Source organism: Oncorhynchus gorbuscha, linkage group LG01 (genome assembly GCF_021184085.1).
Source record: "Oncorhynchus gorbuscha isolate QuinsamMale2020 ecotype Even-year linkage group LG01, OgorEven_v1.0, whole genome shotgun sequence".
NCBI lineage: Eukaryota > Metazoa > Chordata > Actinopteri > Salmoniformes > Salmonidae > Oncorhynchus > Oncorhynchus gorbuscha.
In genome coordinates, this window is record NC_060173.1 from 24,687,801 (window position 1) to 24,709,997 (window position 22,197).

The 22,197-nt window shown below is 44.1% G+C and overlaps 1 long non-coding RNA gene across 1 annotated transcript in view; it reads right to left on the reverse strand.

The window, feature by feature from the left end:
* Positions 1 to 10,744: 10,744 nt before the first annotated feature.
* The window catches only part of LOC124035204, a 373,317-nt gene continuing 361,864 nt past the window's right edge, over positions 10,745 to 22,197 (reverse strand). Inside the window, exon 4 of the long non-coding RNA XR_006838700.1 lies at positions 10,745 to 10,793. This is a non-coding gene — a long non-coding RNA (uncharacterized LOC124035204). The remainder of the gene's footprint in view (positions 10,794 to 22,197) is intronic.

Here is a 22,197-nt window from a genome sequence, read left to right on the forward strand (position 1 = left end):
CTGAAAAACACCAAAAGAAAGATTCCCAGGTTCCCTGCTCATCTGCATGAATTTGCCTTAGGCATGCTGCAAGGAGGTATGAGGACTGCAGATGTGGCCAGGGGAATAAATTGCAATGTCTGTAATGTGAGACACCTAAGCGCTACAGGAAGACAGGACGGACGGCTGACCGTCCTCGCAGTGGCAGACCACGTGTAACAACAGCTGCACAGGATCAGTACATCCGAACATCACACCTGCGGGACAGGTACAGGATGTCAACAACAACTGCCCGAGTTACACCAGGAACGCCCAATCCCTCCATAAGTGCTCAGACTGTCCGCAATAGGCTGAGAGAGGCAGGACTGAGGGCTTGTAGGCCTGTTGTAAGGCAGGTCCTCACCAGACATCACCGGCAACAACGTTGTCTATGGGCACAAACCCACCATCGCTGGACCAGACAGGAATGGCAAAAAGTGCTCTTCACAGACGAGTCACGTTTTTGTCTCATCAGGGGTGATGGTCGGATTTGAGTTTATTGTCGAAGGAATGAGCGTTACACCGAGGCCTGTACTCTGGAGCAGGATCGATTTGGAGGTGGAGGGTCCGTTATGGTCTGGGGCGGTCTGTCATGGCGTCATCGGACTGAGCTTGTTGTCATGGCAGGCAATCTCAATGCTGTGCGTTAACTTCTTAAGGTACAGGGGGCAGCATTTTCACTTTTGGATAAATGGCGTGCCCAATTTCAACTTCCTGCTACTCATGCCAAGAATATAAGATATGCATATTATTAGTAGATTTGGATAGAAAACACTCGGAAGTTTCTAAAATGTTTGAATCATGTCTGTGAGTATAACATAACTTATGTAGCAGGTAAAACCCAGAGGACAAACCGTTCAGAATTAGTTTTTTGAGGTCTCTGTCTGTTCAGTGAGTTCTCATTGGGAAACGATATTTCTTAGACACTTGTTTTCAGTTCCTACCGCTTCCACTCGATGTCAAACAGTCTTTGGAATTTGGGAGAGGTTATTCCTTTGTGCAATGAAGAAGTACGGCCGTCTTGGAACTGGGTAACACTGTTGAGAGTTGAGCAAGACTTTAAAAGTAGCGTTGGTTTGTTGTCTTCCTGTATTGAACACAGATAGACCCGTCTTCAATTTGATCGATTATTAACGTTTAAAAATACCTAAAGTTGTATTACAAAAGTAGTTTGAAATGTTTTGGCAAAGTTTAACAGGCAACATTTGAGATATTTTGTAGTGACGTTGCGCAAATTATAAGCTGTTCCTTTCTGGATCAAACGCGCCAAATAAATGGACATTGTGGATATACAGTGGGGCAAAAAAGTATTTAGTCAGCCACCAGCCTCCCACTAAAAAGATGAGAGGCCTGTAATTTTCATCATAGGTACACTTCAACTATGACAGACAAAATGAGAAAAAAAATCCAGAAAATCACATTGTAGGATTTTTAATGAATTTATTTGCAAATTATGGTGGAAAATAAGTATTTGGTCAATAAAAAAAGTTTATCTCAATACTTTGTTATATACCCTTTGTTGGCAATGACAGAGGTCAAAAGTTTTCTGTAAGTCTTCACAAGGTTTTCACACACTGTTGCTGGTATTTTGGTCCATTCCTCCATGCAGATCTCCTCTAGAGCAGTGATGTTTTGGGGCTGTTGCTGGGCAACACAGACTTTCAACTCCCTATTGAAAGTCTTCATATTAGGATATCAGTCATTTCAAAGAAATTCATTAGGCCCTAATCTATGGATTTCACATGACTGAGAATACAGATATGCATCTGTTGGTCACAGATACCTTTAAAAAAGGTATGGAAGTGGATCAGGAAACCACTCAGTATCTGGTGTGATCACTATTTGCCTCATTCAGCACATCACTTCTCCTTCACATTGAATTGATCAGGCTGTTGATTGTGGCCTGTGGAATATTGGCCCACTCCCCACTGTAAGTTGCTGGATATTGGCATGAACTGGAACACATGATTAACCTTTAGTTAAACTGGGGAAACAACTGAGACAGTCTCTTTTACAGTCGTGCCCTGTGATACAACAAAAACAGCGCAGTCTTACATGTCGATCCAGAGCATCCCAAACATGCTCAATAGGTGACATATCTGGTGAGTATGCAGGTCACTGAACTGGGACATTTTCAGCTTCAGGCACCGGTTTAAACTTGTTATTGGTATAAAAGACACCTGTCCACAACCTCAAACAGTCACACACCAAACTCCACTATGGCCAAGGACACCAGAAACAAAATTGTAGACCTGCACCAGGCTGGGAAGACTGAATCTGCAATAGGTAAGCAGCTTGGTTTGAATAAATCAACTGTGGGAGCAATTATTAGGAAATGGAAGACATACAAGACCACTGATAATGTCCCTCGATCTGGGGCTCCACGCAAGATCTCACCCCGTGGGGTCAAAATGATCACAAGAACGGTGAGCAAAAATCTCAGAACCACACGGGGGGACCTAGTGAATGATCTGCAGAGAGCTGGGACCAAAGCAACAAAGCATACCATCAGTAACACACTACGCCGCCAGGGACTCAAATCCTGCAGTGCCAGACGTGTCCCAATGCTTAAGCCAGTACATGTCCAGGCCCGTCTGAAGTTTGCTAGAGAGCATTTGGACGATCCAGAAGAAGATTGGGAGAATGTCATATGGTCAGATGAAACCAAAATAGAACTTTTTGGTAAAAACTCAACTCGTCTTGTTTGGAGGACAAAGAATGCTGAGTTGCATCCAAAGAACACCATACCTACTGTGAAGCATGGGGGTGGAATCATGCTTTGGGGCTGTTTTTCTGCAAATGGACCAGGACGACTGATCCGTGTAAAGGAAAGAATGAATGGGGCCATGTATCGTGAGATTTTGAGTGAAAACCTCCTTCCATCAGCAAGGGCATTGAAGATGAAACATGGCTGGGTCTTTCAGCATGACAATGATCCCAAACACACCGCCTGGGCAACGAAGGAGTGGCTTCGTAAGAAGCATTTCAAGGTCCTGGAGTGGCCCAGCCAGTCTCCAGATCTCAACCCCTTAGAAAATCTTTGGAGGGAGTTGAAAGTCTGTGTTGCCCAGCAACAGCCCCAAAACATCACTGCTCTAGAGGAGATCTGCATGGTGGAATGAGCCAAAATACCAGCAACAGTGTGTGAAAACCTTGAAGACTTACAGAAAACGTTTGACCTCTGTCATTGCCAACAAAGGGTATAACAAAGTATTGAAATAAACTTTTGTTATTGACCAAATACTTATTTTCCACCATAATTTGCAAATAAATTCATAAATAATCCTACAATGTGATTTTCTGGATTTTTCCCCCTCATTTTGTCTGTCATAGTTGAAGTGTACCTATGATGAAAATTACAGGCCTCTCTCATCTTTTTAAGTGGGAGAACATGCACAATTGGTGGCTGACTAAATACTTCTTTGCCCCACTGTATGTGTGCCGCCATGTTTGTTGACATTATACAATGCATTCTGGGTGTCACGTAAACATCTGTCAGAACAAAGAAGTTATAACAAAATGAGGTGAGAGATGGTAAACTAAACTTTCGAGTAAACGTCCGGAAGTGAATGATGGTAGACCCCACACCCCCTGCAACAGGCATACTACCAACAGACTCATCTTGTCTTCTCTTGTTATCTTTGGTTGACCCAAAACAACAAAGATGGCGGTGTGCACAAACTGACCTTGTCGGATTACTTTTGAATTTTAGAAAGTGTTTTACTCAATTATTTCAATCAATGGTGTGCTCACCCGTGATGTGATGAATTGTAAATAGTGATTTCTATTAGCTAGTTAATTATGGTTTATGTCAGCCGTGAGTTAGCTAAGGGCGGTGCAGCCAACGAGTTTCTCCACGCATCGCGCCGACAGAAACATACATCTCTCTGGTAAGAAGAGTGGTGGAAGCGTATGCCTCATGACTAACGGGACATGGTGTGATGAAGGAAACATACAGGAACTCAAATCCTTCTGTTCACCTGATTTAGAATTCCTCACAATCAAATGTAGACCGCATTATCTTCCAAGAGAATTCTCTTCGATTATAATCACAGCCGTATATATCCCCCCCCAAGCAGACACATCGATGGCTCTGAACTAACTTTATTTAACTCTTTGCAAACTGGAAACCATTTATCCGGAGACTGCATTCATTGTAGCTGGGGATTTTAACAAAGCTAATCTGAAAACAAGACTCCCTAAATTTTATCAGCATATCGATTGCGCAACCAGGGGTGGTAAAACCTTGGATCATTGTTACTCTAACTTCCGCGACACATAAGGCCCTGCCCCGCCCCCCTTTCGGGAAAGCTGACCACGACTCCATTTTGCTGATCCCTGCCTACAGGCAGAAGCTAAAACAAGAGGCCCCCACGCTGAGGTCTGTCCAACGCTGGTCAGACCAAGCTGACTCTACACTCAAAGACTGCTTCCATCACGTGGACTGGGATATGTTTCGTATTGCGTCAGATGGAAATATTGACGAATACGCTGATTCGGTGTGCGAGTTCATTAGAACGTGCGTCGAAGATGTCGTTCCCATAGCAACGATAAAAACATTCCCAAACCAGAAACCGTGGATTGATGGCAGCATTCGCGTGAAACTGAAAGCGCGAACCACTGCTTTTAATCAGGGCAAGGTGACTGGTAACATGTCCGAATATAAACAATGCAGCTATTCCCTCCGCAAGGCTATTAAACAAGCTAAGCGTCAGTACAGAGACAAAGTGGAATCTCAATTCAATGGCTCAGACACAAGAGGCATGTGGCAGGGTCTACAGTCAATCACGGACTACAAGAAGAAATCCAGCCCAGTCACGGACCAGGATGTCTTGCTCCCAGGCAGACTAAATAACTTTTTTGCCCGCTTTGAGGACAATACAGTGCCACTGACACAGCCTGCAACGAAAACATGCGGTCTCTCCTTCACTGCAGCCGAGGTGAGTAAGACATTTAAACGTGTTAACCCTCGCAAGGCTGCAGGCCCAGACGGCATCCCCAGCCGCATGCGCAGACCAGCTGGCCGGTGTGTTTACGGACATATTCAATCAATCCCTATACCAGTCTGCTGTTCCCACATGCTTCAAGAGGGCCACCATTGTTCCTGTTCCCAAGAAAGCTAAGGTAACTGAGCTAAACGACTACCGCCCCGTAGCACTCACTTCCGTCATCATGAAGTGCTTTGAGAGACTAGTCAAGGACCATATCACCTCCACCCTACCTGACACCCTAGACCCACTCCAATTTGCTTACCACCCAAATAGGTCCATAGACGATGCAATCTCAACCACACTGCACACTGCCCTAACCCACCTGGACAAGAGGAATACCTATGTGAGAATGCTGTTCATCGACTACAGCTCGGCATTCAACACCATAGTACCCTCCAAGCTCGTCATCAAGCTCGAGACCCTGGGTCTCGACCCCGCCCTGTGCAACTGGGTACTGGACTTCCTGACGGGCCGCCCCCAGGTGGTGAGGGTAGGCAACAACATCTCCTCCCCGCTGATCCTCAACACGGAGGCCCCACAAGGGTGCGTTCTGAGCCCTCTCCTGTACTCCCTGTTCACCCACGACTGCGTGGCCACGCACGCCTCCAACTCAATCATCAAGTTTGCGGATGACACAACAGTGGTAGGCTTGATTACCAACAACGACGAGACGGCCTACAGGGAGGAGGTGAGGGCCCTCGGAGTGTGGTGTCAGGAAAATAACCTCACACTCAACGTCAACAAAACTAAGGAGATGATTGTGGACTTCAGGAAACAGCAGAGGGAACACCCCCCTATCCACATCGATGGAACAGTAGTGGAGAGGGTAGCTAGTTTTAAGTTCCTCGGCATACACATCACAGACAAACTGAATTGGTCCACTCACACTGACAGCGTCGTGAAGAAGCCGCAGCAGCGCCTCTTCAACCTCAGGAGGCTGAAGAAATTCGGCTTGTCACCAAAAGCACTCACAAACTTCTACAGATGCACAATCGAGAGCATCCTGGCGGGCTGTATCACCGCCTGGTACGGCAACTGCTCCGCCCTCAACCGTAAGGCTCTCCAGAGGGTAGTGAGGACTGCACAACGCATCACCGGGGGCAAACTACCTGCCCTCCAGGACACCTACACCACCCGATGTTACAGGAAGGCCATAAAGATCATCAAGGACATCAACCACCCGAGCCACTGCCTGTTCACCCCGCTGTCATCCAGAAGGCGAGGTCAGTTCAGGTGCATCAAAGCTGGGACCGAGAGACTGAAAAACAGCTTCTATCTCAAGGCCATCAGACTGTTAAACAGCCACCACTAACATTGAGTGGCTGCTGCCAACACACTGTCATTGACACTGACCCAACTCCAGCCACTTTAATAATGGGAATTGATGGGAAATGATGTAAATATATCACTAGCCACTTTAAACAATGCTACTTTATATAATGTTACTTACCCTACATTATTCATCTCATATGCATATGTATATACTGTACTCTACATCATCGACTGCATCCTTATGTAATACATGTATCACTAGCCACTTTAACTATGCCACTTTGTTTACTTTGTCTACACACTCATCTCATATGTATATACTGTACTCGATACCATCTACTGTATGCTGCTCTGTACCATCACTCATTCATATATCCTTATGTACATATTCCTTATCCCCTTACACTGTGTATAAGACAGTAGTTTTGGAATTGTTATTTAGATTACTTGTTGGTTATCACTGCATTGTCGGAACTAGAAGCACAAGCATTTCGCTACACTCGCATTAACATCTGCTAACCATGTGTATGTGACAGATAAAATTTGATTTGATTTTATGACCGCTTGTGTTAGGTCAATCTTTCCTCAGTTAGTGCTAGGACTTTTTTATTTATTTTTTATTTCACCTTTATTTAACCAGGTAGGCTAGTTGAGAACAGGTTCTCATTTGCAACTGCGACCTGGCCAAGATAAAGCATAGCATGAGGTGTTGGCTTTAGGGATGATCAATGAGATACACCTGCTGGAGCGCGTGCTACGGATGGGTGTTGCCATCGTGACCAGTGAACTGAGATAAGGCGGAGCTTTGCCTAGCATGGCCTTGTAGATGACCTGAAGCCAGTGGGTCTGGCGACGAATATGTAGCGAGGGCCAGCCGACTAGAGCATACAAGTCGCAGTGGTGGGTAGTATAAGGTGCTTTAGTGACAAAACGGATGGCACTGTGATAAACTGCATCCAGTTTGCTGTGTAGAGTGTTGGAAGCAATTTTGTAGATGACGTCGCCGAAGTCGAGGATCGGTAGGATAGTCAGTTTTACTAGGGTAAGCTTGGCAGCGTGAGTGAAGGAGGCTTTGTTGCGGAATAGAAAGCCGATTCTTGATTTGATTTTCGATTGGAGATGTTTGATATGGGTATGATATGGGACTAATGTAACCTCGTCCAAAAGTTGACTCAAGTTTGCCAAATAGCACCAGGAAGAAACTGGATGATCATCAAGACTCTTGGAATAATATTCTATGGACATGGTGGGACCCATTCATAGCAAAACCAGTTATTGAGTGTAAGGGGGCAATTACAGAGGCATTGGGTGTTGTATAACTTTGTTTATGAAATAAATATGTAATTGTTGTGTTATTTTTTCACTCAGATGACCTTAATCTAATATTAAGTGTATGTTGAAGATCTGATAACAGTATCAAAAATATACAAAAGTAGAGAAAATGAAAAAGGGGGCAAATACTTTTTCACAGCCCTGTAGGTCTGAGAAAAACCAGGTCTGAACACTAGTGTTCTCTCTCTCTCTCTCTCTCTCTCTCTTAAACCTCATGTCTTTGGCCTCTGCTTACACTCTGTTTATGCAATAAAATAAGGAAGAGAACGCTGCCCCTACCTAAATCTGTAAACTACAATTAAGCTACATTTCACGTTTATTTCCAAATGGCATCCTTGCTCCAGACTATGTGAAAAGGTCTCACAAAGCTACAGTCTAAAATTATCACACGTTTTGGTCAGGAGGCCAAGAGCTCAGCTATCCTCTTTGACTGTAATCTCCCAGGGTCTGGGGATGGGGGATAACAAAGACCTTGTGGATGATGGACAAACATTATAACAGTGATGACCTAGGACCAGAATTCTGTTGTCGCTTCCTCGCCCATACTACATCAAAGCATGATGAAATTAAACAATCCACATCTGCGATTCTGCTTCTAACATAGTCCAGACCAAACAATGCTTTTTCAAAACAAATATTTTTTTCAGGTTTTGTGGCAATGTTTACTGAAAATGTCAGTGAAATGTCAATGTCACTGTATGAAAGTGTACAGGGAGACAATAGGAAGCGTGTCAAGCACCTGGGGCGGTGTGCTGGCCATGATGAGGTTCATGTCATAGTAATATCATTCTCATATCAGTACACTCAATATGGCTGGCAGTCCACCCACCACAGACCCATTGACATGAATGTCCATTCTAGGAATTCCATTTTTATGGTTGATACTGCTCAAAAACCAGAGAGAGAACTGTAGACCAGTTTTCCAGGAAGATTGGATTCCAGGCTACAAATGGACAAAAGTATCCCATTGGTTTGATGCTTTATGATAGCCTTCTAAGCCAGTGGTCAGCCTGGTAGCAGAGAAAAAGCAGCCAACGCACCCCACTCTCCCTCTCTCAACCTCACAGTCGTCCTACTCTCCTGCTGTACCTTTCTCCATCTCTCTTTCTCCATATCAGTCTCTCTCTCTACCCATCTCTCTGCCTTCATCTCTCCCTCAGCCAGTCATGTGTTTACACACTAGCGGGTTATGTGACAGGGCTGTAATTGGAAGTCTACGACTGTATCATTTGGAAGAATGTTGTCTTTTCCTGGGAGCTTGCTGGTCAAAAGGAGAAAAAAACAGATTTACATCTCTACAGTGACAGGCCAGAGTGTTAACCCTACATTATCCTCTAGTCTGACCCTATTTTCTGTGATCTGATTGGTTTGTGAACATGTTGGGGATGTAGACAGAGACGCAGGGATTTATTTTCGGCTGCCGATAAGCTAGTGCAATTGTCAAACGCACGCTCGTTAGCAATTTCAACCTGTTAAAGCCCGAGCTCTGCTATTTTCCAACCATTGCGCCAGGATTGATCATTTACCTGTCTCATATGAGCTCACAGGTATTCGGCACATGGTAGACCTTACTGTGAAATGCTTATTTACAAGCCCTTAACCAACCATGCAGTTTTAATTAAATAGAGTTAGGAAAATATTTACTAAAAAAAGTAACACAAAGTAACAATAATGAGTCTATATACAAGGAGTCAATGTGCGGGATACAGGTTAGTCGAGGTAATTTGTACATAGATTATAAATAATAAACATCAAGTAGCAGAAGTGTAAACATATGGGGGGGGTCAACGCAAATAGTCTGGGTGGCTATTTGATTAATTGTTCAGCAGTCTTATGGCTTGGGGGTAGAAGCTGTTAAGGAGCCTTTAGGACCTAGAGTTGGGGCTCTAGAACCACTTTTTGGGGCCTTCCTTAAACACCGCCTAGTATATGTAGGTCCTGGATGGCAGGAAGCTTGACCCCAGTGATGTACTGGCCTGTACGCACAACCCTCTGTAGTGCCTTACGGTCGGATACCGAGCAGGCGGTGATGCAACCGGTCAGGATGCTCTCGATGGGGCAGCTGTAGAACTTTGAGGATCTGGGGACACATGCCAAATCTTTTCAGTCTCCTGAGGGGAAAAAGGTATTGTCGTGTCCTCTTCATGACTTTCTTGGTGTGTGTGGACCATGTTAGTTTGTTGGTGATGTGGACACCAAGTCCTCTAGGCTTGGCTTAAATAGGGTTACTGTATGCTCTTTAATAAACTTGGCCTATCTTAAATGGATAGGACAAACATTCAGTCTCTCCTGCCAGAGTTTATGCCAACGCAACATCGAACACTGTAAATACACAACTTAAAGCAAAAACATAAAAAGCTTGTGAGCAGGTTGGCCAGTGAGTGGTCAAGCCCTGATCACATCTACAATTTATTCATTCACAGAAAGACTGCCTCTTTAAGGTAATGCCAGGTGTTGCGCCCATAATTCCCACTGTCAAAATAGCAAAAATATGTCTTACACACCCACACAGATTTACGTTTGCTTTAAGTTTCTTAAATTAGAGCCCATAGAGACTAACGTCTGTTCAATGTCCAAGCGATAAATGTCTGTGTAAAAAAAACAATGTAATTTGGAGAGATTCCCCTGAGATCATTGGAGGTAGGCATCCCTGCTAGACACTCCATTTTCACACTACTGTGAAACTAAACTCAGATGGTTCTGAAATTCTCTTTTCGCATTGTCCTTTCCAAGCTGTACAGCATGCTTTGGCTTGTCTTGGTTTGGCTCAGTAGCGTAAAAAGCCCTCTAGAATCCCCCAAAACAACTTTCATTGTGTAGAAAGTCATTGTAATCATACACTGAGTATAACAAACATTAAGAACACTGTCCTAATATTGAGTTGCACCCCCTCTCCTTTTTGCCCTCAGAAAAGCCTCAATTCATCGGGGCATGGACTCTACAAGGTGTCGAAAGCATTCCACAGGGATGCTGGCCCATGTTGACTGGATGTCCTTTGGGCCGTGGATCATTCTTGATACACACAGGAAACTGTTGAGCAGCTTTGTAGTTCTTGACACAAACCGGTGTGCTTGCCACCTACTACCAATCTGTCATTTCAACTACCTGGACATGCCACTTTGTTGTGCTTACCTCTGGTGGCTCCACTAGGTCACTCAGCCTCCTCACAGCTGATCAAACCTGGAAACAAAAGAGAGAAACTCCATAATCACATTTAACGATCCTGGAGGATGAAATCAAAGGATAAACATTATGAGAAGCGCTCGTAAAAAAATGTCTCTCTCTCTGACATTGGATCCGATCACTTTTTCCTCTTTGAAATTGGGGAGAATAAAAAATAACAACCAGAATAACATCCAGGACATAATTAGTTAACTTCCCTTTCAATCTACTTTTATTAGTGCTTTATTTATCCCCTTATGATGTTTACTGTTTAATCTGAATTAGAAATACAAGAAGAACTTTGCCGCCCACAGGCTGCGTCTTACGCCTCCCAGAAAATAATTACGAGAGCGGCGCGGACTGGACTATCTTATCGCTTGTAGAGGGGAGTGAGGGGAGGGGTGGGGAGGAATGCATTTACAGCTAAACCTGGGCATGAAATAGTGAACTACCACAACTAAGGGCTAAGACATGTTATGCCCTTGTCCATGTGGATATAATATCCAGCTCAGACGATTGTACAGCAGATATATAGAGATGTGTATAAGGAAAGTCAGACAGACAGACAGACAAAGAGACAGACAATCAGACAGGGTCAGCTGCCCCAGCACCATGCCCTTCAGAAAAATCCTACTCATAGACAGAAAGACAGACATACACAGCTAATCCCACACAGGTTCAAAGCTCGACTATACCACACCATACATGTGGCACAAACCTGGTCATGGCTGAGGAGAGAGAAAACGAGAAAGACTGAGAGGGAGGGCAAGATGGAAGGAGAGAGAGAGGGGGAAAAGAGAGAAGGGCGAACCTAGGAGGCAGTTGTGTTGGCATGCTGGCATTTTGATCTACATATTCAACATCTGTGTCTGTGAGTGTGCATCTGTCTAATTGGCCGTCTGTCTGTCTATGTGTCATGTTTGTGCGTGAGAGAGTGTTTGTCTGTATCTATGTCGGTGTCAAGTGTGTTTGGGTGTGTATGAGTCAATTGGTTTGTAACTATGTCTCAATTAAGTGCATGTGTTGGATTTCTTCAGCAATAAACAGCTGTGGATGAGCTAAGCCCCTGTGAGGTGAGAGGAGTCGTCTGATGAACAGGTGAGAGGACCCCCTCCCCGCCCCACACACACACACCACACACACACACACACACACACACACACACACACACACACACACACACACACACACACACACACACACACACACACACACACACACACACACACACACACACACACACACACACACACACACACACACACACACAGGGAAAGGTCATAGTCAGCCAGCAGAGGTAGCTAGCTCTTGACTCATCCTGATCTATCATACTTTACCCCAGCCATTCCAGAGCTCATAATCACACAACATATCAACCCAGTGAGTCAGACCACACCCACACACAGATTAAGACTCAATCAAAGGCAGACACAAACAGAAACATAGGATGGGATACAGTCAAATTGCACACACTTCCACATACTGATCTTCATCAAAGGCACACACTATGAATCAGTGTACGCACTCTCACAAACATACTGTATACAGGTGCAAACTCTTAGTAGATGCACACTTACATGCAGAGTGTGATAATGTAAACATAAACACATGCAAACTCAAATAATATGCACAAACATGCTCCAGTGTGGTAAGGATTTGCTATTTTCTAGACCTTATAACTGGAACCTCCATCAGATGCCAGCCAGCTAATTAGCGATTTTTAGTCATTGTTAGCCACTGCTAGCGGTCTTTACCTTTAGCTCAGACTCCAGTTGCTTTAGCCCAGATGGCCTGGATAAAATGTGCCAGTCTGCACAGCACGATATCAGCCCTGAGCATATCGGACTGCTTTTTCCCCCCACTACATCACCGGATTCCTTCCGCAACCTCTTGTCCATGACACCGGATCTTCGCTAGTTGCTACCGAGTGGCTATTGTGGCTAACACCTTGTCCAGAAGCCTGCGCCAGCTAGCATTGAGCTAGCCTCAAGCTAGGCCTATTTCCAGCTAGCAAATGAACTACACCAACTACAATACCTCTCTGGCCAATTGGCCTAGACCCTTTGTTGACATGGAGCCCCGCCGATCCATCACGACTGGTCTGCCTGTCTGCTGATGTAATTCGGTCGATGTGCTCTAAACCAGCCTCTGCGTCATGGATGTTGGTGTTGATCCATCTGCTGCGCCCCAACCAGCTAACTTCCTGAACGCTGTGTCTCCCGCTCGTCTTGCGTAGTAATCGACTACCGAATGGCTCTCTTTCATCTTTGCTGCTCATTGGACCCAATGATCACTCAGCTACACAGCTGATGCCTGCTGGACTGTTCATTAACACGGTACTTCATTTTGTTTATCTGTCGGCCGCAGCCTCGAACTCAGGCCCTGTGTGTAGCTAATTGACCCTCTTTCTCCATCCATCACCATTTACCCATTGTTATTGTTGTTGTCCTAGATGTTTACCCATTGTTGTCTCACCCGTTGTTGTCTTAGCTCTCCCAATCAACACCTGTGATAGCTTAATGCCTTTCTCTAATGTCAATATGCCTTGTATACTGTTTAGGGCAGCTCTCTTTGTTTTATTTTACTGCGGAGCCCCTAGTCCTGCTCAACATGCCTCAGATAACCCCTTGTCCCGGCCCCCACACATGCAGAGACCGCGCTTAGCCTCCAAAGATGAAACCTCTCTCATCGATCGTCACTCAATGCCTAGGTTTACCCCCACTGTACTTGCACCCTACCATACCCTTGTCTGTACACTATGCCCTGAATCTATTCTACCACGCCCAGAAATCTGCTCCTTTTATTCTCTGTTCCCAAGCACTAGACGACCAGTTCTTATAGCCTTTAGCTGTACCCTCATCCTACTCCTCCTCTGTTCCTCTAGTGATGTAGAGGTTAACCCAGGGCCTGTGTGTCCCCAGTCCCCATTTGTTTACTTCTGCAACTGTAAAAGCCTTGGGTTCATGCATGTTAACATCAGAAGCCTCCTCCCTACGTTTGCTTTATTCACTGCTTTAGCATATTCTGCCAACCCGGATGTCCTAGCCATGTCTGAATCCCGGCTTACGAAGCCACCAAAAATTCTGAAATTTCCATCCCCAATTACAACATTTTCCATCAAGACAGAACTGCTAAAGGGGGCGGAATTGCAATCTACTGTGGAGATAGCCTGCAGAGTTCTGTCATACTATCCAGGTCTCTGCCCAAAAAGTTTGAGCTTCTACTTCTAAAAATCCACCTTTCCAGAAATAAGTCTCTCACTGTTGCCACTTGCTATAGACCCCCCTCAGCTCCCAGCTGTGCCCTGGACACCATATGTCGTCAGAGTTCATACTGATGCCGTCCTACAATCTAAGCTAGATGCCCTCAATCTCACACAAATTATCAAGGAACCTACCAGGTACAACCCCAAATCCGTAAACATGGGCACCCTCATAGATATCTTCCTGACCAGCTAGCCCTCTAAATACCTCTGCTGTTTTCAAACTGGATCTCAGCAATCACTGCCTCATTTCCTGCGTCTGTTATGGGTGCGCGGTCAAACGATCATCACTGTCAAGGCTCCCTAAAACACTTCTGCGAGCAGGCCTTTCTTATCGACCTGGCCCGGGTATCCTGGAAGGATATTGACCTCATCCCATGAGTAGAGGATGCCTTGTTGTTCTTTTAAAGTTATTTCCTCGCCATCTTAAATAAGCATGCCCCATTCACAAAATGTAGACAGATTTAGCCCTTGGTTCACTCCAGACTAGACTAACCTTGACCAGCACAAAAACACCCTGTGGCGTACTGTACTAGCTTTGAATAGGCCCTGCGATATGCAACTTTCAGTGAAGTCAGGAACCAATACACACAGTCAGTTAAGAAAGCAAAGGCTAGCTTTTTCAAACAGAAATTTGCATCCTGCAGCACTAATTCCAAAAAGTTTTGGGACACTGTAAAGTCCATGGAGAATAAGAGTACCTCCTACCAGCTGCCAACTGTACTGAGACTAGGAAACACTGTCACCACTAATAAATCCATGATAATCAAGAATTTCAAGAAGCATTTCTCTTTGGCTGGCCATGCTTTCCACCCGGCCACCACAAACCCGGCCAACAGCTCTGCACCCTCCGCAACAACTGGCTGCCCGCTTCTCCTTCACCCAAATCCAGACAGCTGATCTTCTGAAAGAGCTGAAAAATCTGGATCCCTACAAATCAGCTGGGCTAGACAGTCTGGACCCTTTCTTCCTAAAATTACCCGCTGCCATTGCTGCAACCTCTACTACAGTCTGTTCAAACTCTTTCGTATCATCTGAGATTTCCAAAGATTGGAAATCGTGCGTGGTCATCCCCCTCTTCAAAGGGGGAGACACTCTTGACCAAAACTGCTACAGACCTATATGCATCCTGCCCTGCCTTTCTAACAACAAGTGAACAAACAGATCACGACCATTTCGAATCACACCGTACCTTCTCCGCTATGCAATCTGGTTTCCGAGCTGGTCACGGGTGCACCTCAGCCACGCTCAAAGTCCTAAAGAATATCATAACCGCCATCGATAAAAGACAGTACTGTGCAGCCGTCTTCATCAACCTGGCCAAGGCTTTCGACTCCGTCAATCACCGTATTCTTATAGGCAGACTCATAAGCTTTGGATTCTCTAATGACTGCCTTGCCTGGTTCACTAACTACATCTCAGACAGAGTTCAGTGTGTCAAATCGGAGGGCCTGTTGTCCGGACCTCTGGCAGTCTCTATGGGGATGACACAGGTTTCAATCCTCGGGCCAACTCATTTCTCTGTATATATCAATGATGTCGCTCTTGGAGCGGGTAATTCTTTGATCAACCTCTACGCAGACAACACCATTCTGTATACATCTTTGGACACTGTGTTAACAAACCTCCAAATGAGCTTCAACACCATACAACACTCCTTCCGTGGCCTCCAACTGCTCTTAAATGCTAGTAAAATGAAATGCATGCTCTTCAACCGATTGCGGCCTGCACCCGCCCTCGCGAATAGCATCACTACACTGTACGGTTCTGAGTTAGAACATGTGGACAACTATAAATACCTAGGTGTCTGGCTAGACTCTCCTTCCAGACTCACATTAAGCATCTCCAATCCAAAGTTAAATTTAGAATTGGCTTCCTATTTCGCAACAAAGCCTCCTTCACTCATGCTGCCAAACATACCTTCGTAAAACTGACAATCCTACCAATCCTTGACTTTGGCGATGTCATTTACAAAATAGCCTCCAACACTCTACTCAGCAAATTGGATGCAATCTATCAGAGTGTCATCCGTTTTGTCACCAAAGCCCCATATACCACCCACCACTGCGACCTGGTCCTCGCTACATATTTGTCGCCAAACCCACTGGCTCCAGGTCATCTATAAACGTCTTCGATAGGTCACTGGTCACCATAGCAACACCCACCCATAGCAACACCCACCCATAGCAACACCCACCCATAACACCCACCCACACCCACCCATAGCACGTGCTCCAGCACGTACAGTGCCTTGCGAAAGTATTCGGCTCCCTTGAACTTTGTGACCTTTTGCCACATTTCAGGCTTCAAACATAAAGATATAAAACTGTATTTTTTTGTGAAGAATCAACAACAAGTGGGACACAATCATGAAGTGCAACGACATTTATTGGATATTTCAAACTTTTTTAACATTCAAAAACTGAAAAATTGGGTGTGCAAAATTATTATATCTTTATGTTTATTTTCAAAAGTTCAGACACTCAGACAGAGACAGTGAGACGTGACATGGTTTTGTTTTGTTATAGCCAGCCCATCTTCCACATCTGTGCCACATAATGTATATCTTACCAAAGATTCCTCCTGAACTATAACCATTGTAAAGACAAAGTAAATCAATGGTCAGTGATCACACAGACAAGTTGTTTTATATATATATATATTTACTCATGAGGCAGAAGCTGGTGTATGTTTAATACAATACATGTGTACAGTATGTCTAAAAGTGACAAATTGAAACAGAGAAAATGTCAAACTTTGTACCAGCTTTTGTACATATGTGTGAGACTGTTCTCGTGTTTATTTGAGTGCGTGTGTGTGTGTGTGTGTGTTTGTGTTCGTGTGTGTGTATTTGTATGTGTGCATCATTCCACTGCTCTCAGCTTAACACTAGATGTGGAGAGGCCTGAAATGTGTGAGGGTAAACATGGAAGGCCTAGCACTGCTGAATCCCTGCCTTCACTCTGCTGTGTGTATGTGTGTGTGTTTTCATTGTGAAGGCCAAACGGTGCCGAAGTAAATCTAAAAAAGGCTGTAAGTTCAGCTGTGACTTCAGGAGGAGTCAGCAGTTCAATGTGGGTGAGTGTTTGTTCGTGGGTGTGCGCACAGGCATTTGTGCATGTATGTGCATGTATGTGCATGTGTGTGTGGCTGATGTTCACTTTCACCCTTCAGTGAAATGAGCAGCTTAATGTGCACATAAAATCTCCATTATATATCCTTGTCTGAGTTGATGAGTCTGGCTCTTTGATAAGCCCGGCTCTGTGCTTTTTACCGAGTACATATTGGATCTATTTGGCGAGAGAGAAATGCTGATCAGCTTTATTCAATCTCAACACTAACTTTTTCCTCTTCAGGTCTTAGTCTTATCTTAAGAGCACACACACATAAATAACCACACACACAGAGGAACACACACATGGGCAGATGCACACAAACTCAAATAATACACAAGCGTGCACGTTTGAACACACACATGCACGCACATTTTGTTCTAATTAGAACCGTGGGAGATGCTTGAACAAACATCCTCTGCATGGAGGCTTCTTGCTAGACACACACACCTGCATGCACACACACATAAATAACCACACACACAGAGGAACACACACATGGGCAGATGCACACAAACTCAAATAATACACAAGCGTGCACGTTTGAACACACACATGCACGCACATTTTGTTCTAATTAGAACCGTGGGAGATGCTTGAACAAACATCCTCTGTGGAGGCTTCTTGCTAGACACACACACCTGCATGCACACACACATAAATAACCACACACACAGAGGAACACACACATGGGCAGATGCACACAAACTCAAATAATACACAAGCGTGCACGTTTGAACACACACATGCACGCATATTTTGTTCTAAATGTGCGTGCATGTGTGTGTTCAAACGTGCACGCTTGTGTATTATTTGAGTTTGTGTGCATCTGCCCATGTGTGTGTTCCTCTGTGTGTGTGGTTATTTATGTGTGTGTGCATGCAGGTGTGTGTGTCTAGCAAGAAGCCTCCATGCAGAGGATGTTTGTTCAAGCATCTCCCACGGTTCTAATTAGAACAAAATGTCAAAGATGGAGAGAGAATAAAAAGAGAGTGAGGGAGAGAGAAAGAAAGAAAGAGAAAAACAGAGAAAATTGTAAGGATGACTCCAACAGACTGACTGAATAAATACATCAACCACACCAGGACATGAAAGAAAAACGATCCCTCAGCCTGGACATCACATGTAAACCAAAACAAACGTAACAGACTTTCATTTCTTTACCCACTTCATCCACCCTCAGTTTTTCAATCACAAACACCCTCACTCTCCACTCCCATACACAGCACCAATGTCAACTACATACATACACTTCCACCGCCACATCACACAAACACACACACACCCCCACACAGGCACACACACCCCACCAGAAACTCTTATCACCACCATATGATTCCTTCCACAATACAAGCACTATCACTCACACAGTCCGTCTATACCCCACAGTTTCATAACCCATCATCCCACTCTTAACAAATGGGGACATTTGACCAGTAAATAACTCCAGATTTGTTTGACTCACAAGGCATGGTTATTGTAAACCTCTCAAATCATCCATTGTTGAATCACAGTCTGCAGACCAGAGTGTTTTAATATGTTTCCCAAAGGCATGATCTGGCTGTGGCCTTTGTTACAGTTCATACTGTTACTTACTGCTGTCTGTCAGTGATCAGAGATAGGTCCAGTGGTGGAAAAAGTACTCAATTGTCATACCTGAGTAAAGGTAAAGGTACCTTAATAGAAAATGACTCACGTAAAAGTGAAAGTCACCCAGTAAAATACTACTTGAGTAAAAATTGAAAGGTATCTGGTTTTAAATGTACTTAAATAAATGATTTTGTTTTTAAAGTACTCAATTGTCATACTTGAGTAAGGAGTACAAGGAGTAAAAGGTACACATCAAATTCCTAAGCAAACCAGACGGCACAATTAAACATTTTATTTATTTACAGACAGACAGGGGCTCACTCCAACACTCAGACATAATTTACAAATTCAGTATTTGTTGTGTTTAGTCAGTCCGCCAGATCAGACAACGCGTTTTATATATATATATATATATATAGGTGCGTGAACTGGATGTCCTTCCTGAGCATTTGAAATGTTTTGGGTATCAGGTAAAATGTATGGAGAAAAAAGTACATATTTTCTTTAGGAATGTAGTGGAGTAAAGGTAAAAGTTACTTAAGTACATTTAAAACCAGATACCCTTAGACTAAGTAGTACATCAAAGTAATTTTACTTAAATACTTTACACCACTGGGTAAGTCACTAGCTCTTGAGGATGATAAGGATGGGATGCACTCCAAGAAAAATACCAGAATATTATTTATTGTAATCAGAAATCATAATGTTAAACAAAACCAGTGCCCAAAGTTTCAGATAGATGCCTTAGTCAAGAGCTTGGAATATACTGACATTTTTCTTGGAGTGTGTCCAATCCTTATCATTGATCAGGTAATCCTATACTTTTTGTGGACAGCATACTTTTACGACCAAGGCTTTGCCCCCAAATTGCACCCCATTCCATATACAGTTACCTACTTTTGATCAGAGCCCTATGAATCATGGCAGGTGGGACACAATGATAATCCTCCCAGATGATGCCAACCTCACTTCCCTCTAATATCACCCTGGTAAATGTTCACACATGTATTATGTTACGTTTTCACAAAGTTTGATGACCTTGCTTTTCTACACATCCCGGCCAGCACATGCTATGCCAGCACATGCCAGTCACTATGTGTTTCTACTTAAAAGCGTAAATCAAAAACAAAAAACTCTAAATACTTCCAGGAGGGACTAATATTCTATGTATTGTTCAAACTCCTCCGCAGCGCTCGTGGGATTTTCTGACCTACTGCAGTGCTCCCAAACACCTTTTAACTCTCACAGCCCCAGCAGTACACAACTAGCTACAGCAAATAAGCCTCACAGGCTCCACACAGCCTGGCTTGCATCTGGTGATAACATAAACTAGCAGACCCAGACCCTAGGCTCTGCTTAGGTTAACCCTCCAGACACACAACCCTTCCTGCAAATCCCCAAACATACACCCCAGGTCTGGCTAACCCACATACCCAGACTCCAATTCCAAACATCCAAAATAACAAACACAGAACCAGTCCCCCATCTCCTCAAACACCTAACTGCCAGACCCCTAAACACCTAACTGCCAGACCCCTAAACACCTAACTGCCAGACCCCTAAACACCTAACTGCCAGACCCCTAAACACCTAACTGCCAGACATTTAAACACCTAACTGCCAGACATTTAAACACCTAACTGCCAGACATTTAAACACCTAACTGCCAGACATTTAAACACCTAACTGCCAGATGTTTAAATACCTAACTGCCAGACGTTTAAACACCTAACTGCCAGACGTTTAAACACCTAACTGCCAGACCCTTAAACACCTAACTGCCAGATGTTTAAACACCAAACTGATAGACGCTTAAACACCTAACTGCCAGATGCTTAAACTCCTAACAGCCAGATGCTTAAACACCTAACTGCCAGATGCTTAAACTCCTAACTGCCAGATGCTTAAACACCTAACTGCCAGATGCTTAAACTCCTAACAGCGAGACTGCTCTGACAAAATGTAGACATATTTCTGTACCTTGTTACAGGTTTGGTTTTTCCCATTTATGTTTGTTTTGAGGTTGCACGTTGGCATGTAGGGCCCACCGATTGGTGTCACCTCGTTAGTCAGTATGTGTTACACCTGTGCTGGTGGCCATCTCGTTAATAGGAAGGTGTTTCACCTGTGCTGGGCCAGGTGCTATTTAAGAGTGACTGGCCCAGTGTTCCAGTTACCTTGAGTGATGAAGGGTTAACACCTTTAGTTGGTGCTCCCTAGTTTGATTTCTAGACAAACAATCCTTATCTGATCTTTCCTATTTTTTACCCCTCCACTTTTTGGTTTGCTTCCTGTCTTTAAGTTTGGTGTGGTTTGTTTCTTTTGTTTGCCTCTTCTTGGGCAAATTTAGTAGGCACTCATGGTGGGTGTCTAAGGTTCCAGCTGTTGTTGCTATTCAACTTTTAGTGGACACCCCCATCAGTGTCTTTCTGAACCCCTCCTAAAACCCCAACTGTTTTGTTTTTGTTGTTGTCAGTGACTCTTTGTTCGTTCCCTTTTTTGTTTGAGCGACATTATTTGGTTTTCTTCCTGGGGAACGTAACACTTTATCCTTAGTCCCCTGTCACACATATACAACATTGACCAGTCTGATGTAATAGAGTTCCCATAATGGAAGCTAACATAATGGTGTCCCATGAATCCAGGACCAGTGACCATTCAAACTATGACTGAGCCTTGACCTACTTGACCATATGACATACAGCGGACATTAAAGCCAGTGAAATGGCACAACAGGCCTTTCTTTTGGATAGTATGAGGGCAATGTTCTCTGAACAGCACATAGCGTTTGAGTAGAAACATTACTTTAGAGTTATCCCATGCCAAACAAATTGTCGGTGCCCAGAAGTATGTGTGCCATTGAAGTTTAAACATCCTTACCAGAAAGTGGGTCAGAAGAGTAAAATTTATGTGAATGAATGAAGTGGAGCTTGGCTGGGCGGGGGCAGAGGCAGACACTGAACACACAGGGTCATCATTCCTGATCCTACTCATTCCCAACATCAATCCCATTCATGCCTCCACATGGGACACTGTGGAACTGGATGTACTGGAAAGGAATGTCAAAACCCCTGGGAAGCTACATATTAATCAGACTGCATGGCAGGCTATCACACAAACAGATTACAATACTTGGCTGTACTTGCACAAACACATAACCGTTGGGCTGACACAATACACACATGTATAAATATTTAAAGGACACTAGGCATGTATGCACACACAAACACAGAAACAAAAATGTATACAGAAAAATGTAAACACATGACATGCTTACTCTCACTCGCATGATGTAGGCGTAACTACAGTAGCCACATCTGATGTGGTTTGCAAATACATTTCCCATGTGGTCCTCAGTTTGATAGAGATCTAAGACCTGCATGAAGTACATATGCGACAGGTTGAAATGCTGGTTCCAAAAGAAAGAGTTTTTCAGAATGAGAGGACTGGTAATTGA